The following is a 27,660-nucleotide window of genomic DNA, read 5'->3' on the forward strand; positions in this document are numbered from 1 at the left end:
CTTCCCTTGAACTTTCCAGACACTACTGATTCTCTTCAGGACCCAATCTCATCACCTTTCTTTGCTTCTAGACTTATGTCTAAACTGAAGTACCAGCAGGACTCAAAGGGTGAGATAGGAATTATAAGCTACAAGAAGGGTTGCTACACATGAAAACAACTACATGATGTTTCCAATTTATATGGAAAGAAATCTGGGTAATATATATGGGAATAGATATTAAGGATGTGGCATAATGGTGAAAGGGAAATAAAGTTGGATCAGGTCAATTCTATTTATGTAGGGACACTAAGCAGGAATTCTATATTCAAAGTTTTAGAAAGACAATTAGAAATGGTTCTAACTACTTATTTGGTTGGTTGGCTGAAACATGGACCTAAAATTTGTCTACACTAAATAAGGTTGAAATGCTAGAACTGCCTGGGTAAACTTTACAGGGAAGTATCCAAAGTCTTAGGGAGATTGGAATAGTACAGCAGATTCATTATATAAGACTTGCTTACACACTTCTGGAAATTCCCAAGGACATGTCTTTCAACATGGCTGTGAGAAATAAATTTGTGACGGAAGCCACCATCATCCTTGAAGAGATCTGTTGCCACTCTTCTTTTTGGTCAGAAACTACAGTGGAAACTACTGCAATTCAGCTGACTTCCCCAAATTCAGTGGAGAAAATTGGATAGCAATTGTCAAGGGTCCAACTGATAGCACTGAATCATCAAAGCCAAGATGATCGTGCTTAGCATTCTGTAATGGATAGCTAAGTCAAGGTAGTTGTCAGAATAGTTCAAGTTACAGTGACCTATGCTGTTGGCTAGTGATTGTGGTGTTCCTATAAAAGAAATAGATGGACGGTCTAATAATTGCTACTTATCTGTATAAGTATATGAATCTAGGCTAGATATAAGAAATCTAACTTGAAATAACAAAACAACCATGGTTCTTTTATCAATTCCCAGGCTTTAGGAAGTTTATAGACCCAAAATCCCTTAAATGAAGGAGAGAATGGGTCCCATTCACGAAGCACTCTGCTATAATTTATATGTTAAAATTATTAAAAATTTCCAAAGAGACCTGTCACCATTTATCAGGGTGATTGTTTACTCTGAAAAGGGAACTATTCATATTTTCAAGTTTTGGGGGAGATTACTAGACACTGACTCTGAATTGACACTAATTCAAAGAGACCCAAAACATCTCTGTGGTCCAACAGTAAAAGAAGAGGCTTATAGAAGTCAAATACTCAGAGTTTTAGCTCTGGTCCATCTCCCAGTGTATACGGTATATTGCCAAACCCATCCTGTGGTTACTTTCCCAATTCCAAGTAGCATAAATGTAATAGATACATACACCAACTGGTAGAATGTTTACCTTGTTTGTCTGGCCTGTGGAGTGAACACTTATTTTTGGAAAGGATAAATGGAAACAACTAGAACTGCCTCTACCTAAATAAAAATATAGTAAACCAAAGACAATGACACATTCCTGAAGGGATTGCAGAGATTAGTGCCAGCATAAATGACTTGAGAGATGCACAGGTAGTGATTCCCCCAACTTCCCCATCCAATTTGCCTATTTGGCCTGTGCAGAAAACAGATGGATCTTGGAGAATGAGAATAGATTATCATACACTTAACCAGGAGTGACTGCAATTGCAGCTGCTTTCCAGATATGGATACATTTCTTGAGCAAATTAGCATATCCCCTGGTACCTAGCTTGCCGCTATTGATCCGAATTTTTTTCTCAATACTTGTTAGTAAAAATCTCCAGAAACAGTTTTCTTTCAGATGATTAACTAACAATATAATTTTAGTGTAGTGGTCTACTTCAGAGGTATATCACTCTCCATCCCTATACCACAATTTAGTCTGCAAGGAACTTCATCACCTATCCCTTCCAAATGACATCACACTGATATGTAGCATTGATGGTGTTATGCTGATTGGACTTAGTTAGCGAGAAGTAGCAACTATTCTAGACATAATGGGAAAACAATTGCATGTCAGAAAATGGGAAATAAATTCTAGAAAAATTCAGAGAACTTTCACCTCAGTGGAATTTCTAGGGACCCAGTGGAGTGGAGTATCTTCAGAAATTTCTTCTGAGGTGAAGAATATAAAGAATATGTCACTGCACTAGCCCTTCCTGTAAACAAAAATACTCACTCAGTAACTAGTGGATCTCTTTGGATTTTGGAAACAACATAATTCTCATTCAGGTGTGCTACTCCTGCCATAGTGGTCCAAAAAGCCACTAGTTTAGAGTGGGGCCCAGAAGATGGGCCCAGTTCAAACTGCTATGCAAGCTGATATGCCAATTGGGCCCTTTGATTCAGAAGATTCTATAGTACCTGAAATGTCGGTGGTAGATAGAGATTCTATTTGGATCCTTTGGCCTCCCCTATAGATGAGTCACAGCACAGCCTTCTTAGGATTTTGTAGCAAAGCCCTACCATTTTATGTGTAAAACTACTTTCCTTTTGAGAAGCAGCCTTTGGCTTGCTCCTGGCTTTAGTAGAGACTAAAAGCTTTACCACAAGTCTCCATGTTACCATGTGACCTGAGTTTGGTGTTTTCTGACGCATTAAGTCATAAATTTGGGCATGTACAGTAGCACTCCATTTTCAAATGGAAGTAGTATATAAAAGATCAGACTTAAGTAGGTCCTGAAGGCACAGCAAGGTACATGAGGAAGTGCCCTGTATGCCTAGGGCCCCTACACCTGCTACATTATCTTCTCTCTCCCAGCCAATACCTATGTTCTCATTTAGAGTTCCCTATGACCAGTTGAGGAAGAGGAAATTTGGGCCTGATTTAAAGGTAGTTCTGCATGATATGCAGGTACCACTCAAAAGTTGCCAGTGGTATTACTACAGCCTCTCTCTGTGACATCCTTAAAGGACATGGGTGAAGCAAAATCCTTCTAGTGAGCATAATTTGAGCAGTGCAACTGTTCGTTTATTTTGCCTGGAAGGTGAAATGACCAAAGGTATGAGTTTACACTGACTCATGGCTGTGACCAAAAGTTTGGCTAGAAGATCAAGGACTTGGAAGGAATATAATTAGTAAAGTGCCAACAAGGATATCTGTGAAAGAGGTATATTAATTGACATCTCTGAACGGGCCAAATTGTAAAGATATCTGTATCCCATGTGAATGATAACCAATGTGTGACCTCAGCAGAGCAGGATTTTAATAGTCAAGTGGATTAGATGAGCTGTCCTATAAAATTCAGTCAGTCCCCTTCCAGAGCCATTCTTTTCATTTCCCAAGGTACTCATGGCATCAATGATGAGCTCAGAACATGAACTTCCACTCATCAAAGCTGATCTGGCTACAGTTACTGCCCAGTGCCCAGTCTTTCTGCTTGTGCATTCTGTCTACCTTTTCTATTAAAGTCCTGAACATACGTATCATTATTATTTCAATTTCCTTGTCTGTTAATGTCATAATCTGTGTCATACCTCAGTTGGTTCTGATGCTTGTTTTGCCTTTCAGATCCTGTTTCATTCTTGAATTGGTGTGCTTTGTAATTTTGTTGTTGTTGTTCTTAAAAACCAGACATGTTGTATCAAGTAATAGGACCTTCTATTTAGGCTAGTACTTTGACTTTGTTTTATATTTGTTTTAGCTATAGTTTCCAGAGCACACAAAATCCTCTAGTGTCCTTGTTTTTGTCTCCTCTCTCTTTTTATTTTATTTTTTCTTTTTTTTTGTGATATGCGGGCCTCTCACTGTTGTGGCCCCTCCCGTTGTGGAGCACAGGCTCCCGACGTGCAGGCTCAGTGGCCATGACTCATGGGCCCAGCTGCTCCGCGGCATGTGGAATCTTCCTGGACCGGGGCACGAACCCGTGTCCCCTGCATCGGCAGGCGGACTCTCAACCACTGCACCACCAGGGAAGCCCTTGTCTCCTCTCTTGATTTGAGTTTTCTCAGTACTCCTCAGAGAGAGTCTGTGTCTTGAAATTCTTTAATCTGAAATCCACTATTATTATACTGGAATATGGTGGTAAGGTATGATAAGGGGAAGCATTCTATAATGTTCTAATTGAATCTCAAGCTTTTAGCAAGCACCAGTCTCTGCCCTATGATTTTCACAATTATTTCTTATTTTATAGTTTCTTCCTTCTCCACTGATGAGAAAGGAAATCTAGAAGTTGCTAGAATGAGAGGAATGCCCTTCTCCCATAGCTCTTGGACAAGGCTCATTATGTGTTTACTTGGAGATTAGATCTTTGTGATGGAGAATACTCCCTTCACCCTGCTGCCATAATCTGATTTTTCTTGGCTCTTCACCACAAGAAACTCCAAGAATCGTAGAGGTAATGCCCATGAAAGTGTGAAGGCATCCATAAACCTGTAGTTTCCAGGAGTTTCTCAGTCTCAATCTATTCTTCATTTAAGCTTCATCAATTTATCATTTAGGTGTGTTGACCAGTTGAAGGCTCCAGCAGTTTCTGCTCCAAGTAAGTATATTTTGGCTGTGACTCTCAGAATGCACCTGTCTATCCAGAGTTTGGGGAGGCAATTTGCTCTGTAAATTCAGTTTTAAGATGGGTGCATGAAAGTTATTTACTTTTAACTTGTCTTTCTTGTTGTGAGGATGGAAATGATAACTTCCAAGCAATTCAAGTGTCAAAACTGAAACTAAACATCAACACCTACACTTGGATAGTTGGTCAGTTCTGATATAATTATACCTCAGTTGGATATCCCACTGTACCAATTGCCCATTTTACGCTCATTATCTACTTCCTGCAACATAGGAAGTGTATGTCCATGAAGGTCCTATACATGCCATTTGGATAATCATAGTTTGGTCTATGCAATAGCAGAGTGACATTAATGGTGGAAAACCTCATAATTGCTTTTTATAATTGCTATTCTCTTGAATCCACTTTCTTAAAAGAGAACAAATGAAAGCTTGGAGCTATCATTTTGTAAAATTCTCATTCCATGATTAGTTTTGAATATCAGGTTGCTGACCAGGAGAAGTGTTTATGTAAAGTATGTTACTGGGTAGTAAAAGAACAGCTTTTGGAGAGTGGTAGATAGAATATGAAGGGATAAAATGGGCTCATTAGTGCTGTGGAGTATCTCTCTATGTGTGTTCATGCATGTATTTTCTTACGATTCAAAACATACTTGGCAAACAGTAATTCATTTCATCCTCAGTGGGTTGAACGTTGTGAGAAAAATACAGAGATATTACTTTCCCCAAATTTATACATTATGTATCTTACAATCTTAAAGAATATATCTGTCAAAGACTCAAGGTGACTAAGTTTTAAGCAGTGCAGGAATGGTTCTTAGACAGGCTTGAACTCTCGATCTGTTGAGGGACACTTCTAACTTTCACTTTGTGATTTCATACCAAATACAAAGTGCTGGGATTAGTTCATACCAATTTCTCTGGGAATTTACTGCATTGTTTTCTGTTTTATGTAACCATTAACATTTGTCTTTATTTTGTCTCGTCAAATTTTTATCAGTTACATCTTTTTTTGTTTGTTTGTTTTTGGCCACTATGCAGGCATGCATTGGAAGTAAGATTTTTAATTCCCTGACAATATCACTATTGACAGGTTCATTTTTCTCCAATGCTATAGTTTAAAATATCAGATAGACTTGGGTTTGAAATTTATCTTCTCCATCTACTTATTATGTGACCTGAGGCAAAGTATTTAATTTATCTAAACATCATTTTTTTTCAGCCATTTTATGGGAACTCCAACAGTATTTACTACCTAAGGCTATTGTAAAGACTGCAAAAATAACTCATTTAATGGATTTAGGTTACTACCTGTCACAGTGTGTGAGCCAAATACAGCTGACCTAAGTTATTCTATACCCCATCTATTTATTTTTCAGTAGTGGAAATTAGGCAGATTTTTAGATGGGACAATTTAATTTTTTTTTTAATTTTAGGGACCATTTGTAAGTAAATGGTTTATATGTCTGAATCCTGGTAAATTTAAACCAAATTCCTGATATTTCATTGTCTTCTTAGTGTGAGCAGTCAGAGTGACACTGAAGAGGAACAAGTTAAGAAAAAACAAAAAATAAGGGACTAATCACAAGGTTAAATAAAAAATGCAAGAACAAAGCTTCAAAACCATAATTTATAGAGAGTTCAAGGCAAACATGTAGAATTTATAAAAATGATATTTTTCCCCAACCAATTAATGGTGCAGGAAACATACATTTTTACTTTGGGGATAAATAAAATGGCCCACTTGTATACAAAGAACAATCATGCTCCCAATCAATTCAATTTCATCACTTAGTTTTCACTGGAAATGCATTTTTAGAATTGGTGGGAAATGTAGCTTGGGGGAGTTCATCAATTGAATTATATTTCAATAACACGGAACTCCATTACAGTGTCCTATGTCATCAATCCATGTAAAATTAAAACATATCTGGAGTAATAATATTACACAGTTTCATTTATATTTCAATTAACATTTTGCATTTTGCTTTTAGATCTTTCATTACAAATGGATTGCCAAATTAAATGAGGTGGCAAGTTTTCTATATCTAGCACCATCTAGTTTTAATTTGTACTTTCCTGGCATAAAAAATATGAACAACTGTCATCATTACTGAAAACTGAAAAGAATGGAGCAATATAAAAATTCCCCAATAGCTTACTTTTATCTTTCCTGACAAAAAACATTCTGCCTTCATTTGCCTCAATTACAGAGTCAATGTTTTAAACCTGATAGAAGCTTAAAGATACTCTTTTGACCCAGTGTAGGAAGACTTAAGCTTTTACATTTTAAAACTATTATATGAAAAATCTCATATCCATAGTCTTAAATATCCTCGAGTTAATAGAATGAAAATATATGTACTTTGTGATTTTAGTTCAGAAAGTTTTACTTATGGCATATATGGAGGTACAATAATATATTTGCTATAAGGATTAAATGAGACAATATCTATAAAAGGTTTAAGATGGTGCTTATAATATTGGATTATGTGTGTCTACTTTAGCACTGCTAGCATTGTCTTTATCTTGCTTCTTTATTCTTAATTATTTATTTACATTATCTAGCACTCAATGTATTTTTCTGCTGAAGTAAATGTTATTAATATAGAAGGTAATAAAAATCAAGACCATAATTTTTGCAAAATGTGGATGGACAAGAGAATGTGGATTGTATTACATCCCTTCAACTAGTTTAGTTATGAAAGATGGCAGATGGCATAATTCACTTTTTAATTTAACTTATTAATAAATTACTAAATTTTAATTCACATTTGTTTACATAGGAAAAAATATATAATTTAACTCAGAAGAACTTGAACTCATAATCATCTAGTGGCTCCAGAGTCACTTCCCTTCATCTTTTAAAAAAATTATCTCATATCTCATCTTTCTTCTTCCCAACATTTCTATTGTAATTATTGATGATTTTAGTCTCTATGTAGATAATCTTTTCAGTAACCTGCTTTCTTGGTTCACTAACCTCTTCTCCTCCAATGATGATGTCCTTCACTCTAGTTCACCTACTCCATAATAGATAAGCCCTAGAATATGGCATTACCAACAGCTACAACACTACATTATCTTTATCTCAAGTATCCCGATTTGTGACCATCACAATTTTTCTTTCTCTCACTGATATTCTGACTCTAATGACCTTTAAAATGACCACGATCAATTAGTCTGAGGAAGTTTTAGCTTTCTATCATTGCTTTCATGCCTTTATTTCCAGCCACATGCAATTTACATTTCATAGTCAATAATTGCAGTCACTGTCATACTTTCTAATTGCTCTCCTTCCTTTAATGTCAACTTAAAAGAGTTTATTTCCTGTAGAGCAATGAGGGGTTGTGAAGTGTACAGAGTCAGACTCCTTAGCAGTGTACCACAATAATTCTTTTAATTTGAATTATAGATTAAAATTTTATATATTTTCTCATTTACATGCACAAGACTTTCCCTCCTTTGTATTGAGTGAAAGATGCTAACCATAGCACACACTCATTGCCAACATTATTATATACTGCCAAATTGTATTTTCTAAAGTTTATACACTCAATGCCAGTGTATGTGTTACTTTTCCTACACATATTAAAAGAATTGCTGTCAGAGTTTACAATGCTTTTGCAAATCTTATGCATTTGAAAGTTTATGTTTGGCTTTATTTAGCATTTTTCTTACTCCTAGTAATATGGAACATCTTTTGAAAGTTTGTTAAACATCATTGGTATTTCTTCTTGCATGATTTGCCTGTTGATAGATTCTGCCTCTTTTACAATTAGCCTGTTTATATTGCAGTCATTGATTTGTAGAGCTCCTATCTATCTGTCTATTATCTATTATCTGTCATTTATCCACCATTAAACACTCATGCTTTGTCAATTATATGCATTTTAAATATCTTTCCCTACTTTCTCCCAGTGTTAATTTTTACATATTTATATACTGCTTTTCGAAAAAAAAATAATTTAACCTAGTGTAATTATATATGTATGCATGTATTTATGTATAATATTTTTTGCTAATTTTTGTTTAACTAAATTTTTCATATTCTCAAATTTCAGAAATATTTCTTATATTTTCATACAAATTTTAAATATTCCTTTCATATTCAGGTTTTTAATATGGCTGATTTTTTGTTGTGTTGTAAAGATTATATTTAATTTAATGGGTTTTTTTTGAAACGGATGTCGATTGTACCAATACAATTTATTGAACAGTATATCTTTTTCCTCTTGATAAATAATAATACAGCTGTCATATATGATGTGTCCATTTATCTGTACATAGGGCTCTTTATTTTTAATGGCTTATCTATTTATCTGTGCCCCAGTCCCATAATACTAATAACTAATTTTGATATGTACAAGAACAAATCCTTTAACTTGTTTTAAAATTGGGAACTGCAACCTCCTGTGTGTTTTGAAATAGTTATATCAGTTTCACAACAAATTTCCACCTGAATTTTGAAAGGACATGTATTGGATTTATATACTATTATTGAATATTGTGATATTTTATTTTTATTGAATTTTCATATCTATGAACTTTAATTTTTGTTTACTTAGATTTTTTCAACTGATTTTCAATAATGATTTATAAATTTTATCCAAAAGAATTATACTTAATATTTGTTATTGTATGGATTTTATTGTTATCAGATAAATATACATATTCTAATAAAATATTGCTCTTATATGATTTTTTCAATTATTATTTTCCATTACGTCTCTGCTACAATTTATATTCTGCCAGTTTACCTAGAAACGTATATTTTAAAAATTTTCAAGTCAATAGAGTTTTAAAGTTCTCTCTTTCAATCTCTCTGCTCATTGAATTTTTATTAGAAAAATTGCCTATATAATGCTGATTTTTAGAAATTTGTTAAGACTTGACTTATGAAAAAAAAGAATTGACTTATGCCTTATTATACAGTTTGTTTTTAACATGCTATTTTATTATTTTGAAGACTATGTATTCACTATTTGTTTATTAAGTTTATTTACTGTGTTCTTCAAATTTCCTATATCCTTACTAATTTATTAAATCTATGAATTAACAAGAAATGTTGTTAAAATACTTTCCATTATAAAGACAAATGTATCATTAATTAATTAAAATGATGTCATTTTGCTCTTTTTTTAAGCAGATGTATGCAAATTTATGTTACATTTTGATGAACTGAAACTTTGCTATTACCAAATGATGCTCTTAACTCTAATAATACTTTTTAACATAAAGTCTGTATTTCTCCATTAGAGCTACAACATTAGTGTTTGGTTAGAATTAAAAGACCTTTTTATCAAAAATTTTATGTTCTTATCTTTTCATAAATACTATGAAGATTTTAATCAAACCCCTTAGTTATATATTTTAGTACATATTTATGTATTATTGTTGCTGATATATTTTGAATTATATCTATCACCTTATTTTTTTCATTTTTATATCTACTATTTTTACTTATATTTTAAACTTTTTTCCCACTTAGACTTTTTAGTTACTTTTTTTCTCTTTTTCCTATCTTTGCTAGTATTTATAAAACTTATTTAAATATTTTCTTTATAATTTTATTGTACATGTGGAAGAACATATATTAATAAATAATGCAATGTACTTCATCACTGTTGTTATTGTTTTGTAACAGTCAGTATATGTTTTGCTTCAACCACTTTCTTACATCCTTATATTTTTCCACCATTTTCTGGGCAGCTTATTCTTACATATGATAACATTTTCCTTTATTTGTATTATCTCACTTAGAATTATTTATTGTTTTTTATCCCACTATTGAGTGAAAGTTTGGTTTGGTTTATAAATTGTCTCAATAATAATTTTTACTGTCTTTTAAATTTTGCATTTAAAATATTTTATATATAAACTTTTATATTATGTATTAGACAATACTAACATTATGATGTTTGATTATTTCATGTTGGGTCTTTTTCTTTTTTTAATCCCTTTCCTCTTGTTTTTAGTTAACTGATTTCATAAGGGTCTAAATGAGAGAAAGTTATGTTCTCTGAAAATATTTCCTTCTCTCAGAACTACTGAATTATATGTATAAAGTTTTGAGCAGCAGTTACTATATACTTGGCCTTATTTTAAGTTAATGTTACCTAAATATTTAGCTTGAAGAGTCCTGGAAAACAGGGTTGTGTACATTCATATCTCAATTTTTTTAACATATTTATTGGAGTATAATTGCTTTACAATGGTGTGTTAGTTTCTGCTTTATAAGAAAGTGAATCAGTTATACATATACATATGTTCCCATATCTCTTCCCTCTTGCATCTTCCTCCCTCCCACCCTCCCTATCCCACCCCTCTAGGTGGTCACAAAACACCGAGCTGATCTCCCTGTGCCATGTGGCTGCTTCCCACTAGCTATCTATTTTATGTTTGGTAGTGTATATATGTCCATGCCACTCTCTCACTTTGTCACAATTTTTTATAAGGATCAGGTTACAGTTATAAAAATATCTCCAGAAAATATTATTTTGGTATTCTTCCCACCCAGCGTCAAAAATGACTTAGTCAAATCTCTGTGCCCTCTTCTTTTCTTGATGAGCATACATTTTCTAATTCTCTATTTCTCAAAGGCTGTAGGCGTTATACATGATTCTTTTACAATTAAGTCATCAGGAATGAGCCCAAGTGTCCATACTTATGCAATCATTAAAACCCAAGACACCATTTTTCCAGATTTTAGAATGCACTCTTTTCAGTAATACTTTAAGAGCTTTTTTTTAATCTCTCAGGAAATTTTATTTATAGCCTCCTTATAAAATCTGTATCCTAAGATTGCTCTTATTGTTTTGGGATATTAGCTACACATTGAAAAGTGATATTACCAGAGCTACAAAAATGATTTCTAGATGTTTTACAGCAGTAGGTGCATTTTAGAATTTTGAGAAGTTTAAGTCTATATCCATTGATAAATTGCAATTAATCTACACAATGGAAACCAATGTGTTAATTCAAAATATGAAAAAGGGCTCTGTGATCTTTATTCTATTTATATGATAAAAGATAAATATGTTTTCAGATTCAGTTTATGTAAAAGGGAACATGCGGGCTTCCCTGGTGGCGCAGTGGTTGAGAGTCCACCTGCCGATGCAGGGGACACGGGTTCGTGTCCCGGTCCGGAAAGATCCCACATGCCACGGAGCAGCTGGGCCCGTGAGCCATGGCCGCTGAGCCTGTGCGTCCGGAGCCTGTGCTCCGCAACGGGAGAGGCCACAACAGTGAGAGGCCCATGTACCACAAAAAAAAAAAAAAAAAAAAGGAACATGCATAAAATATTCTAATCTGTGTATATTTTGCACAATATTACCCCATAAAATATTTAAAGGGCTAAATATTTGTATCTGTGATTTAAACTCAGGAGGAATAGTAGGAATAGAAGAATGAAGAAGGAATTTTTTCACATTGCCTTCTTTTGTGATTATTTTTATATAAACGCACACACATTTTTAGTTTATCAATGAATTTCAATGTGCCATGATGGTTAAGATCATACATTATGAAACCTGACTCTACCATATACAGTGTTATTTGAAGTTATTCCTTTAATATTGCTGTGGATCACTTCATTATTTATAACGAAGAAGATAACAGTACCCTTATAATAGTACCGTATTCCATAGTGCTATGAAGGAGAGGAGATAATATATGTAAACGACTTGAAGGAGCCCAATTCCCATTGTCCTTTTCTCCTCCAATTTTTACTTAAGTAAATCAATTGTAGGTGATTTTTAAAATTACATTTGAGGCTAAATATAAGTGTGTGTCACGGGGGTAATGATTACAACAACAAAGAAAGGCAGTATTGAAAATTGACTGTTTTCCTCTAATGTGTCTAGAAGAGTTCAGGCTTATAGCCTCCCAATTATAGAGACTAGAACTAGTAATGTGTATAAGATTTGAAAATATAATTTGAATAATCAAAACTGTTCATTACAATCTCATATACATTAATTAGAGTAAGACAAAGGTCAAATAGTAATGCTGGGTAAGTGTTGGAGGCTCATCATCTCAATTGTATTATAATAAGTGATTCTGAAAGAACATAATATGTGACTAGGTAATTACAAATGATGGTATTTTAATTTTAAATGTCTATCCTATTTATCTTAAGAACTTCAGAAGCAATTTGCTGTGCCAGGTTAAAAAGAAGTCATTGGAGGTCACAGAAAAGAAAGGAATTTTAATAAGAATGTTCTTACAATGTATACACTAGCATTAGCCTATATCATATTAATCATTAAAAGAAAAGAAATAATAATAATACCTAGAGCTACCTCAGTTTAAATTAGGAATCGCTGTGTTAAGTATTAATACTTGCCATTCCATTTTATTCTGTTCTGTTATTTTTTAATAAAAATTATATTTTAAGTGTACAACATTATATTTTTGTTTTGTTTTGTTTTGTTTTGTTTTTGTGGTATGCAGGCCTCTCATTGTTGTGGCCTCTCCTTTTGCGAAGCACAGGCTCCGGATGCGCAGGCTAAGTGGCCATGGCTCACGGGCCCAGCCACTCCGTGGCATGTGGGATCTTCCCAGACAGGGGCACGAACCCGTGTCCCCTGCATCGGCAGGTGGACTCTCAACCACTGCACCACCAGGGAAGCCCCCAACATTATGTTTTGATGCACATACACACAGTGAAATTATTACTAGTCTAGTTAATTAACATATCCATGTGCTCACATAGTATCTTTATTATTCATTCATTCACTCATTCATTCATTTATTGGTAAAGACACCTCAGATCTACTCTCAGCAAACTTCCAGTATACAATACAGCATTATTAAATATAGTCACCATGCTATACTCTAGAACATATTCATTTTACATAACTGCAACTTTGTACCCTTTGACCAACATCTCCCTATTTCGCCCACCTCCCTGCCTCTGGTAACCACCATTCTACTTGCCTCCTATGTAGTCAACTTTCTTAGATTACACACATAAGTGTGATAATTATTTTTCTTTCGGTGTCTGGCTTATTTCACTTAGCATGATGTCTTCCAAGTTCATCGATGTTGTTGTAAATGACAGGATCTCCTTTTTTTTTAAAGGTAGAATTTTATACATATATATATATATATATATATATATATATATATATATATATATCACATCACATTTTCTTCATCCATTCATGCATAGGTGGACACCTTGGTTGTTTCCATATCTTGGCTATTGTGAATAATGTTGCAATGAACACAGGAATTCAGATATCTCTTCAAAGTACTGATTTATTTTTTTGTATATGTACCCAGAGAAGGATTCCTGGATCACACAGTAGTTCTATTTTTAAGTTTTTGAGGAACCTCCATATTGTTTTCCATAGTTGCTGTACCATTTTACATCCATGAACAGTACACAGGGTTCCCTTTTCTGTACATTCTCACCAACACTTATCATTTTATTTTTCAATAATAGCCAAACAATCCCTTCATGTTGTGTTCCTTCCACTAAAAGTTTCACTGAGCCCACAATATAGAAACCCGGAATATAGAAGTTGGTGAGTAGTAATTCTTTACAGAGATATACTTTATTTATTGATTCTACCAAGATTAACTATGCACAGATTTAATCATTGAGGCAGAGGAAAATAAAGTTGTTTTTTTTTTTAATTTACTTGAGGACATGTTTAAAGAATATAAGCAATTCATAGAATTTCATATATTTGGCCTCATTTTGTGATTCTAAGATAAATAGAACTCAGTTTCTACTGAAATCCATTTGATTTAGTAAATTATCCTAATCATACAAACTGTTTCCTGACCAACAATTTTCACCATTTCAAAATATTTTTCCAGGCACCATTGCAATGTGATCATGATTAAATAATAACTGTGTCTCAATAATGGCAGAGCATATTCCATGTTTTAGGAAGGTTTTCCTCATGTCTTCCTGGGTACTTAAAATTTGCATTACTGAACCTCTCGCATCTCATGAATTCTCTTACCCCTTTGACCCCTCAAGGCGAAAACCTCTATCTAGGACTTATATAAAGGTTCTGCTCCCAGAACACCTAAAAGAAAACTCAATGTTGTATATATTTTAGTAAAATATACTACATATTTTGGAGTAGGCAATATGATGACAACTGAACAGGCAATTGTCAAAGGGGAGAAAAATAACTATAGTGATGAAATGGATCTCTACCCTTTCAGTCCTAAATGGACATCTTGAAGGGATTTTTTTAAAATGTTGGCATAACAGCATGGTAACTCTTCCCACAGGATGTTTAAAGTACTATGCATTCTTTGTTGTTGCTATTTTCTGAAATTATTGAAGCTAACATTTCAATTTAGAAGTTATTTGTAGTAATAAGTTCCAACTAAATTGTTTGTTGTAATTATTTGATACTTTTATAGGCCTCATAATAAAGAAGACTTGGTACAAAATGAATCAAATGTATTATCTTACACAAGCTATTTTATTCTGATCATAAAAAATAAGAACATCAAATTACCATGAATTAAACATAACATTATTAGTGTCATGTTTTATTTTGTTTTGCCTTTCTGAGAATAATATTACACTGCTGTCGTAACATTTGACAGCACAAGTAGGGGAAGTGAAACACTATGCAGTTACCCCAAAGTTATTTTTGTTTTCTGTACCAGAACACTTAGGCATTACTGCTGTAATAAACATAGATGTTACCAAAATTCCAGGGTCATTGTCATGTTAGCTAATGTTTAGAGAGAAATGAGTAGATTTTCAGATATAGATGTTTTGGTTTACATCTCACCAATACTTTTATAATTTCAATTGTACATATGCTTCTATAATGAGTCATATATCCTCAGAGTTGGATCAAAAGTGAGGATAATTCTGTGCACCTAACACCCCAGATTTTTCTGTATTTTATTGTTTTATTCTTCATGTTCTTCCTATGTAGTGCCATATACATTGATGTCTTCATTTATTACCTACTTTAAGAGAAATCCAGACTCAAAAGCCTTCAAATGGGGTGATATTTCCAGGTCCATGACCAAGGCTGCATCCCTGTTTCTGTTATTCTCTCATCTCTTGTCTTTCAGACTAGATTTCCTCATGGTTACAAAGATGACAAATAACAGTTGTGAAAATTTGCTACACTGTTCATGTGCAGAGGGGTAAGAGACAGGATATCTCCATTAACTAAGGAATAAAACCTCTTCTAATCAATGTAACTGAGTCAATTTAGATTTCTCTGTATCCTAGCACCAATTATCTTTCCAAGGTAATACTATTAGCTGATTTCCTTAATTCTGAGCTCTGACATCTATCTGGGGTAAAGTGGCTGTGATTATCATGATTACTTTAGAAGTTTGGATTAACTGATACCTTTCCCAGGAACTAGAGATGGGTCAACTTTCACTGAGTTCCATGGGTTCTTTGGGGAAAGATGGATCCTTGAACTAGATTGTTGCTATGGTACGGTCTGAATAGGGGGCTGATGATGGTTAGACAACTTATAAAGTCCAGGGAGCCATCTATATGTTCAGAATATCTATGTTTGTGTATTTAGCCTGGGACTCTCTTCAGATCTCTCAGCAAAATTATCCAGTTGTTACTTTACATTTTCAATTGAGTGAAATAATTATAATATCTAAGAATCATTCGGCATTTTCTATACATCAACTACATTTATTAAATGTTTACTCTCCCATTCTATTTAAAAAATTAGTTATCTCTGTATCTCATTGTAGATTGGCAGCATAAATACTATTATCTCCTGAAAAACATTTTTTGACAATTAAAGTTCTTAAGAAAAGAGAAGGCTTGAAGCAATGATAAAATTTCTTGTTGAAATTGGGGCTGTAGGACAATTTTGTTTCTTCTCCAGAAGAAAATTTATCCTACACCGAATAGAGGAATGAGGAGGCTCCGATTGTCAGAATAAATATTTTCATAACCAAATCTGTTACTTTATTTCTCTTTTTTAATTATTTAATGGGTTTAATTGATCTTAGGGTGAAAATTGACTTCCTTAGTATAAGATATTTTGAGCTCCATATCATTTGATTTTCTATACAGCCTTGTTTCTCATTGCTCTCACCTTGTTTTTTTTGTTTGTTTGTTTGTGTTTTGCTTTCTAATCCAGTTATATTAACCTTTTAAATTTAAATGTCTTTTATGTACTATTTTATTTTTCACAAATGTTGTTTCTTGTGCCTGTAATTTTTCCTTTTTTACGAAGGAAACTGCATTCTTCCCAGGATTTACCTTATGTTTCAGTTTCAGGATCAGGGTCCCTGATTCATGAGATACATATGGGAATATCTATATCTATATCCATATCTATATCTACAGACATATAAACATATATACACACCCACCATGTCCACATGTTCCTAACTGCCTTCTCTACAAGAATGAAAGCCCTGTGTTTTGTACTATATAACTTATTTTAATAACCAGCATACAGTAAGAATGCAGGACTTGAACATAGCTTGTTTGGATCCATTTCTTGATTCTGATATTGACTGACTGTGATAGAGAATGACTTTATTTTCATCTAGTTCATTTTCTCTCCTTGCTTGACACCAGTCCCAGTTCTTGGCTGAATCATAGAAACCTATTTCTTATGGTCTTCTATGGCCTTTCTTTGTCCACCAGTTTGCTTATGATAAGTGAAATGAACTTGGAACTCAGGATTTGAAGATAAGCTACAAGAAAGAAGAAACCTGTGTCCCTGAATCATTGTTTGAGGGAGCTACTCATCTAACTGAAGCAGTCATTTGGAGTTTACTTATGTGAGATATTAACTTCTACTGGGTACAATATATAGTACTCATTATACATGTTTGGTTTGTTTCTTGTAGCACTTATTCTTGTACTAACAGAACAACTCTTAACCTCTCTGTGATTCCAGTTTCTCCCATTTCTTATAGGAATAAGGAAAACATTAAATCACAGAATTTTGGAAACAACTGATTAAAAAAAATGTGTAAATTAGTTATAACAAATGCTGACAGTATGTTCACTATTTGTTGAATGGATTAATTGTTTTAGTGCCTGTGATTAAGTAAATACAATTTGAAGATGTTCCGAAGTAGTGCTTCACAGGCTATATTTGACACAAACTTTCCAACAACTTGTTCCTGTCTGCTTACTCTGAGGTTAACCAGTCATTTATTATTGTATTTAGGGTATGGCTATCAAAATTGGAAGAAACAACTAATGAACAAAGAGAGAGTTGAATGTTTCGAAAAATGGGTAGGGACATATCTCTTTAAAAGGTGAAAAGCCTATCACTCTTTAGGCTTTACCTCTGAAAGACAAACCGGCATGATCCTGTGAGTATTTCAGTGTTACTTCTGATACAGCAACCATTTATTGAATCAGCTTGTGTTTAAATAAGATGGTATTGCACAAAATCTATATTTAAAACACTTTTGTGAGTGGTAGAACTGTTCTTTATACCATGTAAGAGAAATAGCAAGATATCCTACTTTCATTATCAGAAGGTCTGTTGATAGTTGAAAATTGATGCGAATAGACAGAATGAAAGTGTTCTTTCTATAAGAGCAGCATAAGCAAAGGTATTTGTAAATGTACCTGAGATACACTCTAGTTTCATCACTCATGCTGATTCTCACTTTCTTTATATAGTAAATAAGAAAACTGTGATATGTTAAGGTTTTCAAACATTGTTGCATGAAGTTCTAGTGATAAAGGGACAACAGAGGTAGAATAAGTGGATAACTGGACAAGAGTCTTATCCCGGATTGCAACCTCAAATAGAGTATCTAGGTTGTATGCCTTATAAAGCATTAGAACTTAATGAAATATTTTTTAATGTTATATATTTTCAATTTAAAGGTTTAGGTAACCAGTAGGATAAATGACAGCTATACTTCTTTCAGTTTCCTAAAAAGAAAAAACAAGCAAACTAATAATAATGATAATGATAAAGCAGAAAGCAACCTATTGGACTATTTTGAGGGTTTGGTTTTTCATGTTTATGATGCATAAAGCTATATAAACAACAAGAAAGTTATTTTCATCAGGTCATGTTCCCAGATACCACATAATATTATGTGAGGTTAAATAATTTCTCTTAACTCTAATATCAACATGTATCCCCTAACTAGTGAAATGAGTTAATTTCCTGGGCTACATGTCTTCATATAACTATGAAATAAGATTTGATAGATATATATTTGATTGTCTCAATATACAATGTTAATCTTATGAGTCCACAAATCTAATTTTCCTCTAAAAACATTCTTACTCTAATTTGTATGACTATGAGATCATGTTTAACACCAGGAGTAACTCTGTGGCCTGTTTCATCAGAAATAGACCCTTGGGTTATTAGGTTAAAAGCAGAGGAAATTCCAGCTCTATCTTTATTATTCGATGATAATACTATTCTGTCCCTTTCTATTATATTACAGTATTTTTGCAGTACCACAGAACTTAAGTAGAACTCAAGCTTTTGATCTTTTTTTCTTTTATGAGAGAGAGGATAAGACAGAGAGAGAGGGAGGAAATTTTGAAATGCAAAGATTTAACCATGACTAATATTAGCAAATATTTAAGACAGATGAGTCTTTTCATAAATTTTAATGAAGAGAATATTTATAGATTTCAGTGGAGAAAGGAGATTTACTGAACAAGAGACTTTCTTGCCAGACTGATCTGGGCCAAGTATTCTAATGATAATCCACTTCAACTGAGAGAGGTAGACTCAAACATCAGGCATGTACATATTCCAATGAAATTCAGATTCTTTTAAAATATGCATTCACTGACAGTGTGATAAGGTTTTCTAAAGAGCAAAATCTGTTTACAACTGATTTGTATTGAAAACTTTAATAATCTCCTCCAATAGTTTTCTAAATCATGAAGTTGTCAGATAAGTTTATCATGTCAGATAACTTTCTCATGTAACAGATTATTGACAAAACAGCCTGACACTGTTCAAGAAAGAAATGAAGCTCTTCTCTTTAATTTAGATTTTATTTTGATGATTACTTCTATCCATAAGTTCTACATAAGAAGAACTTATAGATAAATAAATTGGTAGTTGATAAATAAATAGAGAAATGTTTCAGATAGTCAAATGCATATCAAAAATTAGTCTAACTGGGGAGCCTATCAAGTTGTCATTTCTGATAAAGTAGAAGATTCATACCTACTATTCCTGGGCAATCTCATCAAGAACACTATGTTGATTACTCCTAAATCTATCTTCAGTTCATATGTCCTACAGGGGGGCAGATTAATATCTTTGGATACCTGCTGAACAGAAACACATTGCAAACCTATATGCTTAAAAAGACCCCGATAACATTATTCCAATATGTAGTATGCAGTCCCTCTCAGTTGTCTCACTACATGGCACTATATCCAACACATTCAGCCAAATGATTAGTTTAGACTTTTTCTCTGCTTTCCCTTCTTTATCATATCACTCAAGTTACCTGCACTGGTATAAGTTCTAATTATTCTTTTTGAATATAAATTTAAAATATGGTACAATAATCTTCAGTTTCCCTTTTCAGGGGTTCATCATATTTTATCTGATCTGATTTCTTGCCTCTATAATCACCCCACTTCTACTTTTTTTTTTACCCAAGAAGCAGAATTACATAATATATAAATCTAAATATCATTCTTAATTTAAAACATTATCTGTTAATAAGTCGGTCAATTTAAATCACAGTCATACAGAAAACTCTGCCCAACAAATACAGAGATATGTCTTTTCAAAGTCCTTAAATATTTTAAAACATTTTAACAAAGATATAATCTAGAGCAATTGGAGTTTTGGAGTAAATAGGGGATGAGAAGAGGAAGGGGGAGAGCATGGATCCTAACTCATTGAGCTGGCTTTATGGTTGGGTAGAGAATTCATAAGTCAACATATGTTCCTCTCAAATTATCATGGTCATTATTATCTATGTCTATGGCATTAAATTGTGAAGGAGGAGGAATATGATGCTCTCCTAAGTTTATTCCTTTCTACGTACGTTGATTTTTAGTCCCAGGATGATGGATAAATTATTTCTTTCATGATGTGATTTATACTATGATATGAAAAAAACTTTAAATCAAATCTTTCAGATACACTGCAAAATAATGTGAGCTATAAAATTACTTAATTTGTTGTTCAATTTAGAAATACATAACTGTAAAAAATGAGGGAAACTTTATATATAATACTGTGCAATGAGATAAGAAAAATCTGTAAATAAGTTTTCAAGACTGATGAAAAAAATAAAATAATTTAAAAAATTTAAAAAGCTACATATGTTAAAATGTAGCACCAACAAACTCAAGGTACTTCTGAAAAATGTATTTGAAAATGAAGAAAATGATCCAAGAATGAAGTCTGAGATTCAAGAAAGAGGAAGAAGGAAGGAAAGAACGAATAAAGAAAAGAAGGGAGGGAAGGAGGGAGGAATGAAGGAAGAAAGGAAGGAAGGAGAGAGAAAAGAAAGGAAAATGAAATAAGAACACACCTAATGCCCAGATCTTAGTTTCTAATAACATTCTTCATTAAAAGGAACTAGAGTTCCTTGGATGAATCCCAGATTCTAGGACCAGGGCAGAAATATATAAGATGGGTGTCGTAATGTCAGAAAATAAGAATGTACAACACACACACACACACACACACACACACACACACACACATGCTCATACATAAATGGAGGTGTAGGATATATAAGTGGACACTTAGGTGTCAACTAAAAGAGCTCCCACTGGACAAAGCTGGAATAGTTTGACCAAAAAAACCAGAAACCTTTGCAGATACCAGTGCCAGGGTTAGAAAACCTGAAATTGAGGAATTGCTGAAGGCTCAGTGTGGGCAACTCTGATAGTTACATCATTCAGGGACCCCAGTCATAAGGGGATCCCCACAATTTTGTGAGATCTACCTCCAGAAGCTCAACCAAGTTCTCAGAGTAAATATCTGAGAAAAATCCCCATTGGCTTCTGGTAGGGAAAAGGGGAAAGGAACCATTTTGAAATACCACAAAGCTCTGGGTTCTTTTTAGCAAGCCCTGCCCTCAGGTAAACTAATTAACTAGAGCCTAATATGCTGGGATATTAGCACAGCCTAATTAACTTAGCAGAAAGGAAATATCCCAATTCAGCTGAGACAAAAAACAAAAACAAAAGAACTGAGAAATACTTATGAAGTTCACAGTCCAGAGGCATACTCTTACTAAAAAACTGAGACCTAATTATAAGATTATAGAACACTTCCCTCCCACCACACCTCACCACCACATTACTATAAGGCTATTTACAGCAGTCCCTTTACCTAGTACATTATGTCCTGCTTCCAAGGGAAAAAAAAAATTACAAGGTATATCAAAAGGTAAAATAACAAAACAAACAAACAAATCAAAAAAAAAACAAAACAAACACACACTTGAAGGGATAGAGCAAACATCAGAATAGACACAGCAGGAATATTGGAATTTTCAGACTGATAATTTAAGACAACTATGAGAAAGCCTTTGATGGGCTTCTTAGTACACAGGACATGGCTGAGGAAAGAATTTCTGAGCTAGAGGCTATATGACAAAACCATGAAAACCAGAAAGCAAAGAGAACAGAGACTGATAAAAACAGAGCAGACTATCCAAGGACTGTGGAACAGGTACAAAATGCATAATGGGACTATCAGAAGGAGAAGAAAGAACAGAAGAACAGAAGAAATATGAGAAATGATAATGACCAAGAATTTTCCCAAATTAAGATCAAACACAAAACCACAGATCCAGGAATCTTATTGAACATCAAGCACGATAAATGCCAAAAAAAAAAAAATTACCAAAAGACACCAGATGGGAAAAATAAACACCTTATCTACAAAGGAGCAAATACAAGAATTGCATTTGACATTTCCTCAGAAACTGTGAACTGAAATAAAGTGTTAGAAGAAAAAACCCCCACCAATGTACAATGTTGTACCCTGTGAAATTTTCCTTCAAAAGTGCAGGAGAAATAAAAACTTTTGCAGACAAACAAAATCGAAGGAATTTATTGCCAGTAGACTTAAGCTGCAAGAAATGTTATAAAAGGTGTTTTAGAGAGAAAGAAAATAACATGGGTCAGAAACTTGAATCAGTGTAAAGAAAGGAATAGTACCAAAGATTGAATAAGTAAAGTTAAAATAAAAACAGTTATTTTTCATATTATTAATTGATTATACAAGACTTTGTTAAGTATAATAATATCAAGAATGTATTTGATTATACATGTTTATATTTTATACATATATTACATATATGTATGCTTATGTAAATATATGTGAAATGAATGACAGCAATGAGGCAAGGGACAGGATGGAGAAACTGGGATTATTTTGTTATCATAAGGTACTCACACTGCCTGAGATGTGTATAGTATTATTTGAAAGTGGACTTAGATTAGCTGAATATGTATATTGCAAACTCTAGGGCAAACACTAAAAAAAAGTTTAAAAACAAAAAAACAACAACAACAAAAAAAAACTGCAGCCAGTTAAACGGACCATGCTTTTTTCCTCATGGGGGTCCTGGTGTCTAATGGCTGCAAATAGTAGCCTATTTGGTAATGTATGTAAACTGTTGCTCATATGGGTTGCCCAAAGTGACATGGAGACAGCCCATTCTAGTAGACATTCATGTATGACCTCATATTGTCCCCAGCATAGGCTCCAGACAGGTATGGAGTGGTGGCTTCTAAAAGCCTGAGCTAGACAGGCCAAGGTGCACATTGGCCAAATCATAATGTCCATCTGCACCAAACTGAAGAACAAGAAGCATGTGATTGAGGCCCTATTCAGGGACAAGTTCACGTTAGCTGGCTGCTAGAATTCTACATCTCCAAGAAGTAGGACTTTACCAAGTTTAATGCAGATGATTTTGAAGACATGGTAGCTGAAAAGCAGCTCATCCCAGATGGCTGTGGGGTAAAATACATTTCTAACAATAACCCCTGAACAAACGGTGAGACTTGCACTCATAAGAACTTCAGCACTGCCCTGTGTTTACTCAGCAATAAATCCTACTTCCTGTCCAAAAAGAAAAATGAAAAACAACAATAACAACAACAACAATAACAATAATAACAACAACAATAACAAGTATAACTGATATATTAAGGAGAAAAAATGTAATCATATTTAATGCTCTTTTAAACCCACAAAAGGCAGAAAAAGAATGGAAATCAAAAATAGTAGCAAAAATAAGGGCAAAAATAGAGAACAGGAACAGATAAAATCAATGCTAATTTCATCAAAATCACTCAGAATGTCAGTGGTCTAAATGGACCAATTAAATGATGCAAATTGTTAGCTTGTATCAAAAAACAAGACCCATCTATATGTTGTCTACAACAAACCCAATTTAAATATAAAGGCAGATATTAATTACAAATAAATGCATGAATAAAGATATACCATGTTAACACTAATCAGAAAAAGAGAAAAGCTAGAGTAGCTATCTTAATTTCAGAATAAAGTAGAATTCAAAGCTCAAAATGTTATCAGGGAAAAGAGGTGGTATTACATACTGAAAAAGGGGTTTATTCTCCAAGAAGACATAACAATTCTTATGCGTCTAACAATACAGCATCAAAATACATGAAGAAAAACTATTAGAACAGCAAAGAGAAATAAATAAATCCACTATTTAAGTTAGAGCTTTCAACACCCCTCTTTCACCAATGAGCATATGTAGGAGGCAGAAAGTCAGTAAAGACCTAGTTGAACTAAATAACACTATCAACTGTACATAACTGATGTCTGTAAAGTATTTCACTCAACAACAGTGAAATACACAACTCTTTTCAAGCTCACATGGGACATTCATCACGACAGACCACATACTGGACCATAAAACACTCTAACAAATATAAAAAGGTAGATATCATACAACTGCTCTCAGACTACAAAGGAATTAAACTAGAGATCAAATAACAGAAAGATAACTGGAAAATCCCAACTAAACCACATAGAGACTAAACATCATACTTCTAAATAAGACATGGATCAAAGTAGAAATTTCAAGACAAATTTTAAAAATATATTTATACCAGGTTAAGATATACAAGTCAATGGCTCTCCTATATCCAATGAATAAACAAGTGAAATTTGAAATTAAATACACAACACCATTTATATTAGCACACAAAAATATGTAATACCTAGGTATAAGTCAGCAAAACATGTACAAGATCTGCGTGATGAAAACTGAAAAACTCTGATAAATAAAATCAGAGAAAAATTAAATAAATTGATAGATATTCCATGTTCATGGATAAGAAAAATCAATATTGTCAAGATGTCAGTTCTTCCTAACCTGATCTATAGATTTGACATAATTCTAATCAAAATTCTGCAAGTTATATTGTTGATATCAACAAACTGATAGAGTTTATATGGAGAGGCAAAAGAGCCTGACAATGATGAAGGAGAAGAACGAAGTTTGAGAACTGACACTACCCTACTTCAAGAATTCTATAGTGCTGCAGTAATCAAGACAGTGTGGTATTGGTGAATGAATAGACAGATGAATGGAATAGAATAGGAGGCCCAGAAATAAACCCAGTAAATATGTAAGTCAACTGGTCTTTGACAAATGAGCAAAGGTAATAAAATGGAGCAAAGATAGTCTTTTAAACAAATGGTGCTGGAACAACTGGACATCTACATTAAAAAAAAATAAATAAAAAAGAATCTAGACCCAAATCTTACACCCTTCACAAAACTTAACTCAAAATGGATCACAGACTGACATATAAGACACAAATCTATAAAACTCTTTGAAGGTAACATAGGAGAAAATCTAAATAAGCTTTGGTATGATGATCACTTTTTAGATAAAACAACAAAGGCATGATCCATGAAATAATTGATAAACTGGAATTCATTAAAATTTAAAACTTACATTCTGTGAAAGAGAATAAGACAAGGCTCAGATAGGGAGAAAATATTTGTTAAAGGCATATCTAATAAAGGATTGTTACCAAATATGTACAAAGAACTCTTAAAACTCAACAGTAAGGAAACAAACAACAAAAAGCAATTTAAAAATGGACCAAAGACCTTAACAGACATTCCACCAAGAAAGATATATGCAGGGCAAAAAAGCAATTGAGAAGATGTTCCACAACATACTGTATCAGGGAAATGCAAATTTAAATAACAGTGAGATGCCACTGCATACTTACCAGAGTAGCAAAAATCCATAACACTGACAACTGTAAATTCTGCAAGGATATGGAACAATTGGAAATCTCATTTGTTGCTGGGGGGGGGATAGAAAATTGTACAGCCACTTTGGAAGACAGTCTGGCAGTTTGTTAGAAAATTAAACATACTTTTACCATATGATCTAGCAATAGCATTCCTAGGTATTTGGCCAAAAGAGTGGCAAAATTATGTCCACACAAAACCTACACATGGATGTTTAAGCTATCTTCTTCATAACTGTCAAAACTTGAAAGAAGCCAAGAAGTTCTTCAGTAGAGGAATGGGTAAATAAAATGTGGCTCATCCAGACAATGGAACATTTTCAGCACTTAAAAGAAATGAGTTATCAAACCCATGAAACAATATGGAGGAAACTTAAAAGCATATTACTAAGTGAAAAAAATAGCCAATCTGAAAAAAGACACATACTGTATGATCCCAAATTTAGGACATTCTGTAAAAGGCATGACTATGGGGAGATATATATAATCTCCAAACTAGTTTCCACACACTAAAGAATCTTTAAAATTAATATAAAAATTGTAAACTCTAATATAAAATTAGTAAGAGATATGAGAAGGAAATTCACCAAATAAAAAATAGAGGGCTAATACACAAGTGAAAAAATATCCAAATTTACATCTAATGAAATAAATATAATTTAAAACCATAAGTAACTAGGCTTTTATCTGTCAAATTAAAAACAAAATGTTACTATGTGTTCCTTTTGTTAGTGTAGCTGTTTTTATGATATTATTTGTGTTGACACTTGGCCAGACAAGCAGGGAATTTCAGGTGTGACTAGTTAAACCCAAAATTATTTAATATTTCCTAGTGTTAAGAGCATAACAGAAAACAAGAGCCCTGAAAGTTAACATGTCCTTTACTTCATCAATACCACTTGGGAACTTGAGAAACATTTTTTTTTTAATCAACAAATGTTTATTGGAAACCTACTAGTCCATTGGTGTTCAAACTTTACTATGTAAAGTACTTAAGTCTTTGGAATATAATTTTTAATGATATGTGGGAAATTTTAATAAACCTAGGCTAATAAAGCTGAATATAAAATAGCATTCAGTATGTTCTAATTTTGTTAGTTACATTTGCATCTATGTATAAAATATACAGAAGCATATCTGCTAAAATCTTATGGATATTTATATGTATGTGTATCATTTTCTACACTGTACCCACTTTCTATTATAATGTATACTCCTGTTTTGCAAAATGAAGTTCTATCCTAAGATATAATGAAAATATACATTTTCCTCATAGAAAAGTTGAAAAGTGAGTTTGGTATCAGTACAAAAAATAATCCATACTCTCACAGAATACATTACTACTTAGGAAATTATAAATTTTCTAAATTCTATATAATCATATATATGAAGGTTTATATTTATAATAGCGTTATTAATTAATAAATTTTAACATCCTAAGGATGAAATGTGAATTTTAATGTATGCATGAAGTATTAATAAACATAATTGTTAATAGCTGCATAATTCTACATAATTTTTCATAATTGCACACAGTCCCATTGTCCTGAAACCTATTTAGCTATCCCTGGACAATTATATTTCTTATATAAACATTATAAACAGTACTGAATTACATATTTATATGTATTTGCATGAGTTTTTAACTATATAAATATTGTTTCTTTTAACAGATTTGTAGAATGGTATTGTTGTGTGAAAATGACAAACTTTTTAATGGATCTTTGTATATAATGCAAAGTTTTTTTCTTTAGAAATTTTGATGTTCTTCAAACAGGTCACAGATTAATTGTAGAGATGTTAGCAGTTTAGTATTGATTATATCAATACTGTTCTCTAAATAAATGGCTAAAGCCTTAATTTAAAACATGATAATTTTGGAAAGAAGACTAATTTTAGGAAGGGTAGGACACAGAGTTAGTTGGTTTCATTAGGCAGACACTGAAAAACAGTGG

General features: G+C 33.1%; 1 non-coding gene across 1 annotated transcript; it reads left to right on the forward strand.

Annotated features, from left to right (window-relative positions):
• The first annotated feature begins 22,980 nt into the window (after positions 1 to 22,980).
• On the forward strand, positions 22,981 to 23,115 carry LOC132532047 (small nucleolar RNA SNORA70). The gene has a single exon (XR_009544307.1). It is a non-coding gene; the product is annotated as a small nucleolar RNA SNORA70 (small nucleolar RNA).
• Positions 23,116 to 27,660: the final 4,545 nt, after the last annotated feature.

The sequence above is a fragment of the Lagenorhynchus albirostris genome, chromosome 13 (genome assembly GCF_949774975.1).
Source record: "Lagenorhynchus albirostris chromosome 13, mLagAlb1.1, whole genome shotgun sequence".
Lineage (NCBI taxonomy): Eukaryota > Metazoa > Chordata > Mammalia > Artiodactyla > Delphinidae > Lagenorhynchus > Lagenorhynchus albirostris.